Below are 18,657 nucleotides of genomic sequence, written 5' to 3' on the forward strand. Positions count from 1 at the left end.
GCCAATGCATAATGCATGCTCATATGCTTATACGAAATCCAGAACCCACGTCAAACCACTCTGAACGAAAAAGAAAATGCTGAGTTAGAATCACATAAAAATGTCATGAACCTTTTGTGTCCTATGATATATCTTGAATGATCTATTCTTTTTTTTGTTACTTTGAAACAACAAATTAACAGAAAACTGAATTGCTTTGGGATCTTTATTGCAACATGGCTGCTAACAACTTGGTAACCTTTATAAGTCATTTTGGGAGGTAAAACTCATGGAGACTAACAACAAATTATATATATCTCCAGCTGTGTTAATGGAAAAAAAAACCTTTTTAATGTAATGTGCCATGGACAATTCATTTTTCTTCAGAAGAAGAAAAAAAGATTAGGATTTAGGATGGCTGCACATTAGTTTAAGGTCCCTCTCCTCAAGGCGTGGTGTCATGAGCCTTGCTGCCTCCCTAGGTTCGAATGAGTTTCTCCTGGACACTCTCACCTTTGGCTTGCTGACATATTCTATATATTTTTAAGATATTGATCTATTGCAAGGACATCATTAAACCCAATTTACTGATGAACCTGGCCTAGGATAATGTTGCTTTCCCTCACTAAAATCACAGTGGTAAAATATTATTTTCAATCGTGGATTACTGATCAGAACTACAGAACACGCCCATGCAAATTCACTACAGGAACAACATTTCCCATAATGCCCTGTGTCTTTACAAATGTTTGCATCAAGTAGGGCTTACAGTCAGAGCCAGTTTACTTCGGTTATTCATATATATCCATATTCATATCCATATATATAAAAGAGAGTAAGCCATGCAACAGACAATGTAATGATAGATATATAATGTGTTTATAGTCACTTTACTGTACCTACCAAGATTAAACATTGTGGCAATTCCTGGCATGGTGGTGTGAGCATGTAGCCCCACCTAACATAACTTCTAACGAGCATGCTTTTTTTTAAGACAATGAAAAAATAAGTTTAGGACCTGCAGAATTACGTAAACCCAGTTGTCTCATTTTCAGTGAACTCCATGTGTATGTCAACTAAGTAGATTGAAAATGTTTCTGCCTTTATTAGTTCAAGAGTATGTACATTAACAAAATGAATGCTATTAATATTTGCTTTAGTGATAATTTGCTCTTCACTCATCATACATGCAAGAGGAACAACCACTTCTATTTTAAATAAATTAAATTGTTTAGTGTTTAACAGTTGTTAGATGCATATTTGTACCCCTAGAACTGATATTGGCAATCAAAGGGTCCTGCAGTGCCCCCCTCAAATCCTGTGTGCCCAAGTAGAGGTGTAGTCTACAATTGCCTGTGCTTGCCATGAGCTAGAGAACAGTAAAGTCTCACTGGTAGAGCAATGGCACTGCCTTCTCTGGAATGACAGAGCTCCATCCAATGGTTTTAGGACAAAATGGATTGTGCACCATTGGTACCTGACCTCACTAATATATATGTTTTGCTGAATACAAAAAATTCAGGAAGTGCCTAAACGTTTATTTTAAATTCTTCCCAGAAAATTAAATGCTGTCCCTGCTGCAAAGAGCTTATTAGATAGATAGATAGATAGATAGATAGATAGATAGCCTTTATTGTCATTGCACATGTACAACGAAATTGAGCAGCAATCCTTAAAGTGTTTAAACAAACAAAAACAGTAGAAACATGCAGTTTTCTTACAATATAAATAACAAATTGTTGCACAAGCTCTGAGTAGTGAAGCGATTAATGTGCGTGTGTTTGCTGTGTATTACACAGGCCCTGAGTGGCTTAAGAGATTAATACCCTTAATAGAAAAAAACAAACTATAGTTTCCTTTATTAACTTCAAACATCAGACATCTTAAATCATATTTATTATGTAATTACTCATATATTTCCAAGTTATGCCAATGGAATATGTAGGAAATCACAGAAAATAACTCCAGACTTCTAAGTGTTGAGATCTAAGAGCAGAAATTGACTCTAGATCATCAAACCCATGCTGAGCAGGTGTACAACCTCAGGGCATCGCGGCTGGTACTCGTCAGCCTCACTGCAGAATGCTTCACCTCTCCCATTTTCCAATTAGGATCTTCAGTGTGGGAGAACAGGGCACAGTGGAGGAGAAGAGTGGCAGGGTATCGTTAGTACTATGTACAAAAGAAGCAGGAGATAATTGTGTACCCCTGCAATTTACAAAGACAGTATTCAGGGGAAGAAAGGATTAAATTCTTTCTGTTCACTGGCACACAACAATTTAGAATCTATAGTTTTTAATTAGATGAGTCACTACACATTCTGGTTCATGAAGAGTCCAGGGAAAGTGTGTGTGTGTGTGTGTGTGTGTGTGTGTGTGTGTCTGTGTGTGCGTGTGCGTGCGTGTGTCCGTGTGAGTGTAGTTTTCTCCTGTATCCTCATCCATGTCCAATTTTTATGCAATAAAGATTTTACTTCACAAACCAGTAGCAGAGCTATACATGGACATCAGAAGTTGATCAACACATATTTTATGGTCATAGCACACATTTTATATATATATATATAAAATGCATGTAAATTCTTCATAAATATTAGTAAAAATAATGTATAGACTAATATTTACAGGAATCTCTCCATATATGTTTGTGGTGATCACACCACAAAACTATCAGATAAAAACACTCTAAACTTACACTGTTTAACATTGATAGGTTTTATTTTTTATATTTAGTTTTTCAAACCTTCCCAAAGATATTCAAGAGATTTTCAAAAAGCTCAAATACTGATTTGCCTCAGTAATAAGTCAACTGTCAATATGAGTGCTGTAAAACTTTAAATTACTTTTAAATACTTGTGAAAAAGACAAAATACTGCTGTACATGTTTATGCATAATTGACTTGCCTAAGAAACACCAAGTGATGCCTTGAAGTTCTATTTTAGAGACTAGTCAGCTCATGATAAAGTTTTTTTCTTTACATATACATACGCACAGGGGTGTCTTCGTTGTTGCTGAATATTCAAGATCTTTTCAACATACTGATTTTAAAGTCCAGTTCCTTTTTTTCTTATTATTCTTTATGTGTGGCAACCTAAAATAGTTACAACACTCATAAAGAAGAGATATTCACTCAATACCTAGTCTTTGTTGACAGTTCAGATACACACATGTCCTTGTTTAGTTCAGTTCAGACGTGTTTGGAAACTGAACATTTTCAGTTAGGTTAGAAAGGCATTGGGAATGTAGACAGAATGCCAGTTTTTGTCTTTCTCACCTATTTGTTGGATGAAAGGGAAGATTTTCAACATCAAACTTTCAGATATTGACTTCAAAGCCCAAGCACCGAGACACACCTGATATGTCTTCTCTGTTTAATATGGCTAAAGAAAGAAATCAGCACTATAAAGGCATAAAAGGCATTAAATAGCCAAACCCACTCAGTCACAGAACAAAACACCTTGCTGTATTTAATCCTGAATTATACAGCATGACGCTTTCTTTTGGAATGCAGCATGTGCGCTTGTGTTTTGACTCTTGACACTTTTGCTTGGAATGATGGAAATGTAATTTAATGTGCTTTGATAGCAATTTGTGCTGAGGGATTATGGAGGAGCGGGGTTCAGGAAAGTCAATGAGGGTCCCCATAAAGCAAACAAATAACAGCATTGTTCACAGCAGCAGAAAGCTCTCTAACCTGTGGCTGACAGTATTTGTAGGGCCTAGGCCATTCGTCATTTTGTCAGTTTGTTTCCTTAGAGGCTGACAGTGTACACATGCTAGCCTTAATGCGCACGGTCAAGCAAGGCTATTAGAGAACATGAGGCTAGATGAGTTGCTCTAAGTCTTTAGCTACTTCAGCTGCTTCAAGCCACACCCATTAGCTTGTGCATTCTCAGTAGGAGAATATATAAAATAAAATGCACATGAGCCTAAGCTCAACATAGTCTAGAAGGCTATAAAGGCTTTCCAGTGCTTTTGAGTTGGAGCAGGTTTTGTGATCCAGAATTATCGTCCAGGATCTGTCCCTGAACTCACGAATGCGGCTGTATGCAACCGATACCTCACAGCAATGTTCCAACATCTAGTGTAGCCTTAGAAGAAAAGTACCAAATCTTACTACCAAGTGGCAAGAAGAACATTTCTTCAGAAAAATTGTTCGGTGAGGAGATGTCCACAAATTCTTGCAATAGGCATAAACTTGGTTTATAAACCTACTGCTTTTTTTGTATCCATGTATTTAGGTTGTAAAGGGAAACCAATATCCCCAGGGTGTTCAGTCAAAATAGAGGTTATTGGACATGAGGCTGGCTCCCACAATTTAATCCCTCAAACTACAGAAATCAATAGAAACATTCCACAAAGGTAAACAAAAAAATACTTGTGTGAGTGCTTGTGTGAGAGAGACAGAGAGAGCTTAAATTTTGGTGGCCCTCAAAATTCTAATGCTTCTAATAATTTATATATATATATATATATATATATATATATGTGTGTGTGTGTGTGTGTGTGTGTGTGGTTAAGGGCTGTAGTCTAAATATGTAAGTATTCATTGTTCAACTGTTCTTGTTTAATAAAATCATAATAAAAAGGTTTTCACATCCATTTCACAGCCATCCTGGATTGGAGCAGTACCGCAAAGTCACCCATTCATTTTTGGCTAAACCTCATTGGATCTGGTGTCTTTGTTTATTTATTTATTTTTTTAATGTGTTACTTGCCCTGTGTGTGAGGTAGGTATGCTGGGTCTATATGCCTGGTATTTGATCATTTTACAATGGTTGCACATTATACTCAGCATAGATAAATCATGTGTGGCCAAAGGTGCTGTTAAACAGACTCCCATAATTCTGGGAATATCACTAGCATACAGAAAGCACAGAAGCATGACAACAAGCTGTAAAATACAGACGGGGTGAAATTGAGTTGGAGAAAGTTTCTCTTTTACACCCTTCGAATGTGATGGTGACCTCCAATTTAGAAGCTCCTTTTCCTGCATTCAATGTAGGGGAAGATTTGCTGCCAGATCATCTCGCTGACAGGTGCTTTAGTTTTAAGTTATAAATATACATAAGAGGTTTTGCAATTTTGTTTTGCCAATTTGCATAAAAGATGATAGATACCTTATAATTTACATAATGTTGTATGCATAGAAAACAAATTTTCCTGAAAAAAAACTCTTATAGGGGAGAGGCCATAATGCCTGTGTGTGTGTGTGTGTGTGTGTGTGTGTTATGATGCTGATGTAATGAAGGAGACATGAAATATTTAACCTCCATTTCCAGTTCTTATATACACTTCAAATACTTTACATTATGGACACAAATGTAATCATATCTCCAAAGAAAGATCTGTCTGCAGAAGCAGCACGTGAGCATAAGGCCATCATATTAAATGGTAAACACTCTCTAGAGGGGTCTAATAAGCTGGGGAGCAGTGGAACTGTGTTCTGGAGTTCTGTCCAATACATTTGGTATAAGCTGGGGTGATCTTTATGATTCAGAACTAATCCTCCATCATCAGTACCCAAAGAGTAGAAGCTCTCACTGCAGCAAAAGAGAAAAAAAGACCCATTAATACCTACACTATATTGCCAAAAATATTCACGCGTTCCAATCACTTCCATGGCCATAGGTCTATAAACCAAACACCTAGGCATGCAGACTGCTTCTACAAACATTTCTGAAAGAATGGGTTGATTCCATGCTCCCAATATTGGAGGATGGACCCTTCCTTTTCAAACATGACTGTGCACCAGTGCACAAAGCAAGTTCATAATGACATGGATGACAAAGGCCTGCACCTGAATCATGACCTCAACCAGACAGAACACCTCTGGAATGAATTAGAGCAGAGACTGCGAGCCAGAGCTTCTCGTTCAACTTCAGTTTCTGACCTTACAAATGCGCTTCTGGAAGAATGGTCAGAAATTCCCAAAAACACACTCCTAAACCTTGTGGAAAGCCTACCCAGAAGAGAGAAGCTGTTATAACTGCTTAGGTTGGGCCAATTTAGAATGAATGTCACTCAATCCATACATGTGCAAAGGCAAGTGAATACTTTTGGTGATGTAATATAGTTTCTACAGTAGGTTTTTGGATACTAATGAAAATCATAAAACTACACATTGTATAAATATTGAATTCTCCCTCAAACCCTTCCCTCTATATCAGACTGCCAGTGTTTACAGAAATGTTTTGCTCACATACTCCCATATTTACTTCCAAAAAAATCTCACCAATTTGTTTGTGCAGTCTGGGCTTTGTGTATTTTCACCAGCTGGATAAGACTGTGCTTGGTTATTTGTGTTTCTTAAAGCCTTTTTGCCTTTTGTTATCTCTCTCTGTGTTTTCTAACCATTGCCTTCACATCTCTGACACTTTTCAGTCTCATGTGTCATCATTAAAACGTGTGAACAGTCAGGTACACTCATCTACACTCCTGAATAAAATTACTTACTATGGTGTTGGCTTCCTTTTGCTACAGTAACCCTTTACTCTTCTTTGGAAGACTTACCCCAGATGGACCACTGCTAATTAGGATTTGATGGCATTCAGCCACAAAAGCATTAGGGAAGTCATGTACTGATGTTGAATGTCAACTTACAGATCACTAAAGTCTGATTTATCCCAGATGTATGGAAGGTGTTTTTCATGTCAGATACCCCTTTAACATTTAGCATTGAACATTGAGCCCTTTGGCTCATGTGCAATTGTTCAAAAGCATCACTATGAAAAATCCTGCCTTTACTCACTGATGCTGGATGATTAGTTCTGGATCGCAAACACCCCTCCTGCTCATACCAAAGGTACTATAATGTCAGAGAACATAGTTCCACTGTTCCACAGCCCAATACTGAGGGCTTTGTTCACATCTAGCCCACACTTGCCTTTAGAATTCATAACCTTTTGGTGCTTTTGCACTACATAGCACCTGCTCTGCTTGACTCTATTCAGCTCTACTCTCTTTTTGGTCCCTGGTACCAGGTTGGTTTTCCACTACAAAAGTTCCTCCCTGAAATATATCTAATGATGTCACAAAACCCTGCCACTAATGGAAACCGTGAGCTTGGAAATCACAACTATGGCAGTAACATTAAGCATTGTTAACTTCATGTTTCGTAGCTCATCACACCCATTCAGACAGATCAGTTTTCCATTCTTTGTTCCACTGTCCAGCTCTTGCTGAGTTGTTTGTCGGTCACCAACAACTTGCTAAGTTGTTCGTCAATGTTTGAATCTCTCCAAAACAGCATGGCACAATTTTATGAGCTGCTGTTGTGAGTCAGATAAAACCAAACATGACTGTTCGGTTCCCATTCAAGCGCCTCATTTTTAACAGTTCGGTGCACTCCCTAACATAAATAGTTTCCAGAACCCGAAATGTTTGTTCCTAGCTTGAACCAAAGGATAATAGATAACATTACTTCAGCAGGAACCGTGACATCGTTTGAGTGTGTGTCAAGCTAATGAAGCTCCAGAAGAGCAGAGAGATTAAAGAGTTACAGCGCAATGGACTCATTCTACACTTTCTGATGAGGAAAACTAAGTCAGTGTCGAGGTGCAATAAAAAAAAAAAACACTTGTGCTGAGGGATTATTTATTTATTTATTTTATTTTATTTACTGTGATATATATCATGCTTACTGAAAAGGCATTAGTTTAAATATATATATATATATAATTATCTTCTCTGCACAGTACTGTATATCACTGTGGTCTGTGATCTATGAGCAGTGGATAATATGTGAAGGAATGGAACTATTTTACCTTGCAGAATGTTGATAAACAGGTTTATATTCGGTCCCTTTTATCTTAAAATCTAACAATTAACTGAAAAAAAAAAAACGTTAGTTATCAGCACTGGTGATTGATCTTCAGGACTCGGTCTGTGGATAGTGCCACTATCTCACATTGAAGCATTCCCTCTAGTGTATTATTACTTCATTTTAAAAGGTGTATTAAGGTGTATATAAATATGGGTACACCAATTGAGCTTCAAGGTACAGAATTCAAACAAGGTGGCCAGGCTGGTGTGTCTGCAGACTTTCATGTAAGTAAAGAGAAGTAACTGTATAAGATGGCAGAGGCACAGTGCTATAAATTTAGAATTAATGGAAGTGGAAGCATTCCCATGATACCCATAAGAAAACTTGTGTATGCTTGATTGTAGCTTCTTCCTGGAAAAAAAACAGAGGTCCTCTCAAGCTGATAAGGTCCAGTGGGTATAGGTGAATAAGAAGAGAGCAAATGGGATCTACTCTACTGTGGCTCTAGGACCATATTCACTGTGGTTCTGATAATGTTTGAAGACTAATGAGTTCCTCAACTTCTGGGTATTAGAAGTAGTGATGCTATATTATACTTCATTAATCCCAGTGGGGAAACTGAGACAGAAAATTTTACCCATCTGTAGCACTGAATGACACACACACAGTAGTGAGCAGTTTTTTTTTTTCTTCTCATGCACACACACAAACACACAAGGGACAGTGAGCACATACACACCAACCCCAGCTCAGGGTTAGGTGCCTTGCGCAAGAGCACCTCAGCCATGGATGTTAAACGGGGAGCAAGCAACTTTCTTTCAATCCCCCTGCCATATTTTTTTTTTTCTGGTCCTAAGTCCACTTCTCTAATCTGTGTGAGGTACATTGTATTTCTGGACACCTGCTCATTCAACCTCACCTTTCCCTACCCTCAATAATTGAACATTTCTGTGCGGATTTGATGTCATTCAGCCACAATGTAGTTAGTGAGGTGAAAAACTAACGTTGGGTGTAGGGTTCAGGACTACAAAATTCACCTCTGATCATCTCCAACATAAGAATGTTGGGGCATTCACTTAAAGGAACATGAGGTAAGGATTAGAGTAGCAAAAAATAAAAAAATAAATACATTTACAGCACTGTACGGAAATCAATGAGTTGAGGGAATGAGTAGGTTCCTACCCTCCTCCAAATGTTACATAGTGCAGTTTCCACAGTGCTCAGCCCAGAGCAGCAACAACAGAGGCCTTGTTCTCCCTATTACAGGCCAGTGAATTATCACAATCATTATGAAGCTGTAATTGTAATGTACAAATATTACATAATGTTCTTTTAATACTCTTCTTTGGCAATTATAGGGGGTGGTTGTTACTAATTATAATAATAATCTTCTGTAAAGTTCTGGACATTTAGTGCAATTACCAAGCAGTTATACTTTCTTTGTTAATACCTAGAACATGGAGGGCAAAATCAAGGGACTTGTGGAAATATTCTAAATAGAAACAGAACACGTGAACAAGCTCGTGTTTGGAGCTCCAACCACACTACAGGAACTTTTAACAATCTATAATATAAAGGAAGCTGTGCAAATGATGAGAAAGTTATATAATTGTAGCAATGCAGTAAACACACAGTGAATATGGAGAAGACAGTCATTCACATTCCCTTTGTTCTTGTATCAATATGATGTCAACAGCAGTTTTCTCTTTTTTAAAATAAGAATAATGCCTCATCCTCTCTCACTCGCTCTGCTGGTATCCACAGCAACTTGTTTATGTGGGTTTTAAAAATGGCAGATTGTTCTTTGAAGCTTGGATTTGACCAGGCTGTGACATTCAGTTTTGTAAATTCCATCTCAGTACCTAAGGTGAATTTTAAAACAAAAAAAGAAAAAGAAAGAAAATCCACATTTAGATTCTTTATCCTTCTGCCTGTCTGTAAACCCAAGGAGACTTGGGAAGTTTCTCCAAACACCTTCCAGAGCTTCTATTTCCAATAAATCCTACATGTATTTGCTACATATTAGAATGTATGAATTAATAAGTGATAGTTACAGTTATACAGCAATTTCCAGACACATTCTGTACATTCTTTGGAACATAAGGAAGTCACCTAAACTACCTTCAATGTGCAGCATCCACCTGGATGACAAGACGCAGCCAATCCGTCACAATCACCACACATCAGTTTGAAGGTAGAAAGGACACAAGAGGAACTGATTAAGCCGAGGGAAAATGGCCAGAAGACAATTAAGAGGTTAGACGTGACCACATAGACAGATTTAGTGGGACTTTGGGATAACACCACTAGACATTTCAAGGAAATGGCAAGAGATTTTTTATGAGCTCAGAGACCCAGGACCTTGAGTTTAAAGTCTCATCTGTAGGGTGATGCCCTTTATTCAGCACAGTGTCCCAGACATTGCACTCAGGCATTGTAATCTAAACAGACCTCAGGGACAGTCCATGTTGGCCCCACCATCACCAACTCCTGTATATACACACATATACATATATGTATTGACCATTAAATATACTTAAAATATGATTTTAAATATGTCTGGATTATATATATATATAATATATATATAATCTATAATATAAAATATGTCAGGCTACATAATATATGTAGCCTGACATACATTTCATCAGTAGGCCATTAGATAACCGAGAACACACCAACAATTTCAGCACAACAGTAAGTGAGAACCAAAACAAAAGCTAAGAATATTGATAAAAGGCAAGAACATTACAGAAGTGAACAAGCATAAAGAAACAGAACATGAGAGTAGAACAACATTAAATGAGAGCAGAAATCAAGCACAGCATTAGGTCTATCATCAGGAGATCCCTAGTTCAATCCCTAGTAATGCCTCAGCCATCCAAAGCCTGGAGGCCAATTCACACAGCAGGTAAAAGTGGAAACAATCTAATTTTGTTTTCAAATCTGATTTTATTTTGTTCTGCTTGTCACACTGTCATAGAATGTGACCTATATCTGACATCAGTCTGAGCAGATCATTCTGTTAAACTGACCTGCGTGCACAAAAGTATGTCCGTATAAGCATTTTGTTTTCCTCTCCAATGAAGACAAGAGTGACAATGAGTTTACTATTTCCATGATCCGCATGGCCGCATGGCCTTTATACTGACATGAACAATGTAAAACTAATATAGAACTACTACGAAAGACATTCAGCTCATATATGTTTTTAAAGCCACAGAAGAGCACAAGTCTTATTTTCTCATAAATTGGTGTCAGGAACCTGGATTAAAATTAGAATGAAAATTCTGTGGAAGTGAGTCATTGGATCATTCTCAACCGCCATTGAGTTAAAGTAAAGTCACATGTGAAATATGAAAGTGGCCCAAATCTGATTTGAAAAAGTCATGAGATTTTCGTTTTTCACACATAAATGACACATCTGTGTCACATATGAAGAAACAGACTTGGCCCATATTTACCTGCTGTGTGAAGGTAGCCCAAGACACCAGGCCACAATCACTCTGCATAGATAGATTACCCTCCTCAACCCTCTCCTCCTGCACAATGCTAGCTGGTACAGCTGTTTGTTAGCTGACAACATAGACATAGACATTTAGCATCTAGACATTTGAAACAGTAGTTGGATTCACAAATCTTGAAGGGAGCATGCTCTTGCCTTCACCCTTTCATGGAGACTGGTACTGGGTGTGATTGAAGGAGTCTTAGTTACCAAACGATGAAAACCCACATATTAAATAACATACATCAACACAAAAGACTAGAGCTAAGAGCATGGCAGTATTTACTGAATATAAATAAAAAGACAAGAATGTGGCATGTATTTGAGCATCTTCTTAATGTATCTTATATCTATCTAAGTTAATTCTAGTAACGTATATTATTGTGTTCTCACTTACATTCTATCCTTAGGCATACTAATGCAATCTTGTGTGTTGACTCTTTGGGCCACCGTATGCGAGTGTAGTATGTAAGCAGCAGTATGCTGAGGGACAGCAGTAACAGTAATAAAGGCAGTGTCATGTGATGCTTCTCTGTCGGCTGCTTTACACATTATTGATTTTGTCCCCTCTACAGCAGGGTGCTCTCTGCTCTTTGACTGGGATTATATCCCTGTCTTTATGAAGTAATCATGTTTATCTGCTGCCCCTCGCAGTAAGACATTTAGGCCTGTGAGGGTTACAATCCCCCAGCTTTGCCTCCCTCTCAACCTCCACCGCTATAGTGTGCCTCCATCATATTGAGCTCACAGCACACACTTTCTCGCTCATGTGGGTTTTTACTTGAGATTATGTTGTGATCAGCTGCCACTATCAGTTCTATTAGCTACTTAAAGATCGTGGGATTATTCTGGAAATTGAAGGGTGTTTGTGTGGCGGGATAAGGGGGCCAGGAGCAAACAATGAAAATAAATGAACCATGCAAAATTCTTGATTCCAGGATGGTTTATGGGAAAGAGAATACGAGTACTAAAAGGTCACGTTAGTACAAAATGTGTATGGTCTTGTGGAAGTTTTGTTACCATTATATACAAAAATATGTGTTAAAAAACTAAGAAGGCATGTTCAGACTTTAGGGCACTTATATTTATTTCAGTATAGATTGAGTAAGATACCCTTTGGCTAAAATCCCAGTCTCCAAAGGCTTTTTGTAGAGTACTGTGCAAAGGTCACTGAAATGGTTAACAATCATGGAGGTTTGTAAATGGTCAGACAGAAGCTGGCATGGTTAAAAGCACATACATCACTTGTCTCAATGTTATTTATATTCTAATATTAGAGTTTGCTTAGCAAACAAATAGAACACTACCTACATAAATAGCAACTGACTTTTGCACAAGACATTTGAAAATAGCTACATCCCATATTTTTATAAATCAATAAAAAATTAAAGTGCGCCTATGAGATTCCATTTATTTATTTATTTACTCACTAATGTCTAATCATAAAGAGGCAAAATACACATTTATAAATAAACAAACAGGCTTAAACATGTATCCCTGTGGTATGCTGCAGTACTGTTGAGTGTTACACTCCAGTGAAACACACACAATATATGTATAATCACAGACTTCTTCACCTTATCCGGCCTCTGTTATGATTTTAGTAGCAGATGTTGTAATGTGCTCCAAGAACTTGATTGCATTCAGCTATGGCATCATTAATGAGCTCAGGTACTGATATTGGATGATTAATTCTGGATTGTTAATGCAACTCCAAATTCTACCAGATGTACTAGACAGTGCTTTACTCCAAAGCCTAATACTGCAGTCTAGTGTTGCTGGGCATTGAGCGTGGTGACATTTAGCAGAGCATCCCGTTTTGCTTCATGATATTCTATGGGGATTTTAAAACCTCTGTAACAATGGAATGTCTGTGTCCACACTGGGTTCACTGTAAAATAGCTGAATTCACTGATTATAAGGAGTGGCTACAAACGTTTGGACATATAGTGTAGATTATCTGTCATTTCTTATCTTGCAACGTCAGCCAAGCTTCTTTGGTTCCTTTGCATTGACAGAATAGTGCGCTGTAGCTAGACACGTTAATAAATCTTAATTTACGATGCCCACACAAACAACACATTGCGCCTTAGGGGAGGCATGCCTCAGCATATCTGAGATAGGGTTTATATATATATATATATATATATATATATATATATATATATATATATATATATATATATATAATTCTTCTGTGTTTGTGGAAGTTCTTGCTGTCAGACCTTTCATCATAAGTAGCCACTTGTTGTGCTTCTAAATGGATGTATGCACTTTGCACTGAAGAAAAAAAAAAAGTTCAGGAGAAAAACAGCCATGCTGCTGGTTAGGATGAATAACCAGAGAAAGAAACAGAGGAAAAGAGTGTGGATTTTAATTAACCAGATCCCAGAGGAGAGAGCATGCAGGGAAAACAATGGTGACTAATGTGAATAGCATCCAGGAGTCTGTGCGATTCTCATTCAGGAGGAAAGAAATGCAATCAGGCTTAGAAAGCCTCGCAGTTACGCAAGGATGGAAGAAGGCATTTATCCTTTTGAGACATGATACCTCATAGAAATGTAATGAAAATGGGAGGAAATAGCCATAGACGAGTATTATTTGCTGAGAATTACCTTGTTTCCTGCTGTCACATTCAGACTCATTTCCCCAGGTTGAAAGCCATGGGCTTTTAGCTTCAAGGATGTACACTATGCAGGATCCATCTCCCACCCACACATAGCCCATTCCAATTATTATGCCAGGTTCCCTGGTGCCAATACTATATTACATCTCCAAGATTTTGGAGGCCCTCCTTATAATTAATGCTTTTTTAGGGTACATTCATTAAATTTCACATGCCCATCACGTAGAATCTCCATAGTAAAGCACAGAAAAAGTTGGAACACAGAGGAGCAGTCATGTTCAATGCCAGAAAAACTAGAGTGATACAAAACTCCCCTGAAATGGGCAGATCTGTGTTCTGTGGTGCTCTGTCCAATACACACGTGGACAAAATTGTTGGCAGCTCTCGGTTAATGAAATAAAAACCCACAGTGGTCACAGAAATAACTTGAATCTGAAAAAAATGAATTAATAAATAAATTAATTAATAAATAAATAATGCAATAAAAATTCTATGAAAATAAACAAATGAAAATCCGACGTTGAATTTGAACTGTGGTTCAACAGAATTATTTAAAAAAGTGAACTCATTAAACAGGCCTGGACAAAAATGGTACCCCTGAAAATAATAATAAAGGGACATGTTAAATCAAGGTGTGTCCACTAATTAGCATTACAGGTGACTACAATCTTGTAATCAGTCAGTGGGCCTATATATAGGCCTACAGTTATTCACTGTGCTGTTTGGTGACATGGACCAGAGGAAGTGAAGGAAAGAGTTGTCTCAGAAGTTTAGAAAGTAAGTTATAGACAAGCATGTTAAAGGTAAAGGTTACAAGACCATCTCCAAGCAGCTTGATGTTCCTGTGACTACAGTTACACATATTATTCAGAAATTTAAGATCCATGGGACTGTAGCCAATCTTCATGGACGTGGCTGCAGGAGGAATCAGTGTCAGATCGCACCATATGTCGATGTTTGAGTCAAACTGGACTTCAAGGGAGACGACCAAGGAGGACACCTTTGTTGAAAACAAATAATAAAAAAGCCAGACTGGAATTTGCCAAACTACATGTTGACAAGCCACAAAGCTTCTGGGAGAATGTCCTATGGACAGATGAGACAAAAATGAAACTTTTTGCCAAGGCACATAAGCACATAGCTAAAAAGAACCAAGACTGGCTAAGAGGAAAACATTGGACAATTCTGAAGTAACCTTCTATGAGCCCTGACCTACATCCTATTGAGCATATTTGGAAGGAGCTGAAACATGATATCTGGAAAAGGCACACTTCAAACCTGAGACAACTGGAGCAGTTTTGCTCATGGGGAGTGGGCCAAAATACCTGCTGAGAAGTGCAGAAGTCGTTTGATTGCAGTGATTGCCTCAAAATGTTGTGCAACAAAATTTTAAGTTAAGGGTACCATCATTTCTGTCCAGGTCTGTTTCAGGGATTTTTTTTTTTTAATAATTCTGTTGAAGCATGGTTGAAAAGCAATGCCTGACATTCATTGGTTAATTTTCATTTTCATTTTTATTTATTATTACTTTTGTCAGATTCAAGTTATTTCTGTGACCATTGTGGGTTTTTCTTTCATTACCAAGGGGTACCTGTAATGTATAGCCCGGTCTAGTGTGTTCCTGCTGTCTGTCTTGTTTGTCTCCGCCTTTGCTCCTCCCTCTTGTGCCTCCTTTGTGCCCCCTTGTTATCTGTCCCAGGTGTTTCTTGTTTGTGTAGTCTTTTTATAGTCCATGTTAGTGTTTGTTTGTGGTTCATGTCTGTGTGCAAGATTCTAGATGCTAAGTTTTGGTGTTCTGTTTAGTTTGTGTTCTGCTGTTTAGCCTTCTTGTTTAGCCTTGTTTGATGTTTATCTTATGGTTTAGTGTCTTGCCCCTTTAGATCTGTTCTTGTTTAGTCTTTAGTTCAGTGTTTAGCTCTTGTGTTTAGCCCTTATGTTTAACGTCTTAGCCTTTGTGTTTAGCCTTGTTCTTTATAGTTTAGCCTGTGTTGTGTTCATCATCTGTTAAGTGTTTAGCCTGTTTTGTTTTGTTCTTGTTTACTTTCTCTGTTTTTAGTCTTGTTTAGTATTAGTCCCTTTGTTGTGTTTAGTTTCTCTGTTTTTAGCCTTGTTTAGTATTAGTCCCTGTGTTTTGTTTAGTAGTCTTTGTCTAGTTTGTCTAGTTCCCTTGTCTCTGTTTAGTTCACTTTTTGAATTAATTAAAAGCCTCCTGTGATTACCCCCTACCTCCTCCCTTACATACCACCACGTGACAGTACCAACAATTTTGTCCACATGTGTATCACTGAGGAGAAATGGAGTGGCTTCCTATTATCTTTGATTCTGATTGAAAAACCCTGAAATTTGAAGACATTAGGATCTCAGAAATTACTCCATGTATTATGAAAAGGGCCAGTGCAGATATTTGTAACTCTTGTATGAAGATGAGGTTATGATTTATTCTGTGGTGACTAGGGGAGAGTGGGTTATAATAAGCCAGTGGGCAAGTTGGCCACCTAACATTTCTGCCAGACTGGGAAAAGGAGAAGAAACACATTGGAGGTAAGGTATGAACCGCTTACTTTTAAAAGTAAAGATTTACTTTTAAAACTGTCCTTGGCTTGTAAAATATTAATTTAAAAATTTTTAGCATATTAGACATATAGACTGCTTCATTAAAGCAATGCATCCTGGTTTTAAATAAATGAATAAATAAGCCACATGTTGGTGATTTGCTAATGTATAACCATGCAAATAATTTAGCTAAATAGCCTTTAAAGCCTGAACTAGTATGCTAGCTACTTTTTCCCCCAAAATAATGGCTATGGGGTAAAGTGAGCCAAACGCTGTGGGGTAAACTGAGGCAGCGTTTCAAATTACCCTACCATACTGTACTGAAATATAAACAGAATCTTAGAAGTATAAAATGTTATTTCAGTGTAATATTATGCTAATAATTTATATTAAAATATTTATTTATTTTTGTTTTTATTTAGGCCAGCAGGGTGGTGCAGCAGGTAGTGTCGCAGTCACACAGGTCCAGGGACTTGGAGGTTGTGGGTTCAAGTCTTGCTCCAGATGAATGTCTGTGAGAAGTTTGTGTTCTCCTGTTGTCTGCGTGGGTTTCCTCTGGGTGCTCTGGTTTCCTTCCACGGTCCAAAAACACACGTTAATAGGTGGATTGCTGACTAAAACAAGTGTCCATAGGTGAGTGTGTGTCACCCAGTGAAGGACTGGCACCCCCCCAGGACATGTTCCTGCCTTGCACCCAGTGATTCTGGGTAGTCTCTATACCCACCGCAACCCTAAAGTGGATAAGTGGTTACAGAAAATGAATGAATGCTTTTATTAGGGACAGTGTACAAGTACACAAATTCCAGCAGAATAACGGTCTTGCCAAGAAGCTTAAAAAAAAAAAAAAAAGGAAAACAGACTGGAGCTCAGCACCTCTTGAAGAGATGGAGTGTGAAGCCATTGATGTCATCAGCAGAAAAATCCATAAGATCAGTGGCAAAGGACAGCAAAATTGACAGGTCAACCTTTCGGAGGTACATAAAAGAAAGGCAGGTTAAGGAAGTAAAATCAGTGGGGTACAGTTGAACAGTGGAAGCAAAGAGGATTTTCAGAAAAGACATGGAAAAGGAGTTTGCTGACAACATCAAAAGGCTGGCTGACCGGTTCCATGACCTTACTGCAAAGAAACACTGAATTGGCAAACAGAAACATTCCTGTCCCAACAATTGGACGGAGAAAGGTTTAGGAAGGTAGGCTACAGTGCAGCGTGCAGAAGATGACTTTATTAGGTGGTTTAATAATAGTAAAGTAATTTAGTAGGTTAGAACATGTTAATTTAACTTGTGGTAAATTTAAATGCAGTATTGATAGAATGACTAATGTTAATTTAGGTCCAGATTGGTTCAAGAGTCTTATGACACATCACACTCTTTCCTGCCATATGCCTTATACAACTTCTTAGGGAAGAGATACATCTTTCAGTAAGGAGTTCTTTGACAATCTGCCCAAAGTAATGGGCATTACAAGAATTTATATATTTTAGAACATTATTAATGACAAATAAATACAGCAATTAAGTACATTTACAGCAGATTTGCACATACACTCACAATCTTTAACAGGATATCTATTTATAAAGGATATAAGGTTTTATTCATTTTTTATTATCTCTATGTTGTAACTAAAACTTTAAAGCCCCTTTAAGTAATGTGAACTTATGACATTCAGAGTTCAAGAGAATACAATAAGTTTGAGTTTTCCAAAATTAAAATGGCAGTAATCCATTGTCTTGGCTGTTTGTGAGTTTAATTTGTGTGGTCAATATTCCTTTAACCCATGATTGCAAGTTGCACATTGGGGAGAAGGGAGTGATGTAGAAATAATACCAATAAGCCAAATTTACAACAAATCAAAAGGGATGAAGAACTAACAGATACACCTGAAAAACAGGCACTTGAAATGGCACATGAAAAGAGAAAAACAATTACACAGAATTTGGGGAAACAATGAAAGTAACATCAAAAAGCAAAGGAAGGTGGTAAAGAAACAAACTAAGAAGGAAAATGTCCAGTGATTTTTCCATCCCAGTTGATTGTGGTATATGTGTGAAGTGTGAGACCTCTGAGAATGAGAGGAACAGAGGAGTGAACCAGACGTATCAGATTTGTCAATTGGTGACCTAGCAATAGAAACACTTGCTACCAAAAGCAAGAGCTCCCATTACGTTGGCTTGATTGAGAGCCTCAAACTGAGTGCAAGTGTCCTCAAGAAAATCCCAGGACACAGTGT

This window comes from Hoplias malabaricus, chromosome 4 (assembly GCF_029633855.1).
Source record: "Hoplias malabaricus isolate fHopMal1 chromosome 4, fHopMal1.hap1, whole genome shotgun sequence".
NCBI classification, from domain to species: Eukaryota; Metazoa; Chordata; class Actinopteri; order Characiformes; family Erythrinidae; genus Hoplias; species Hoplias malabaricus.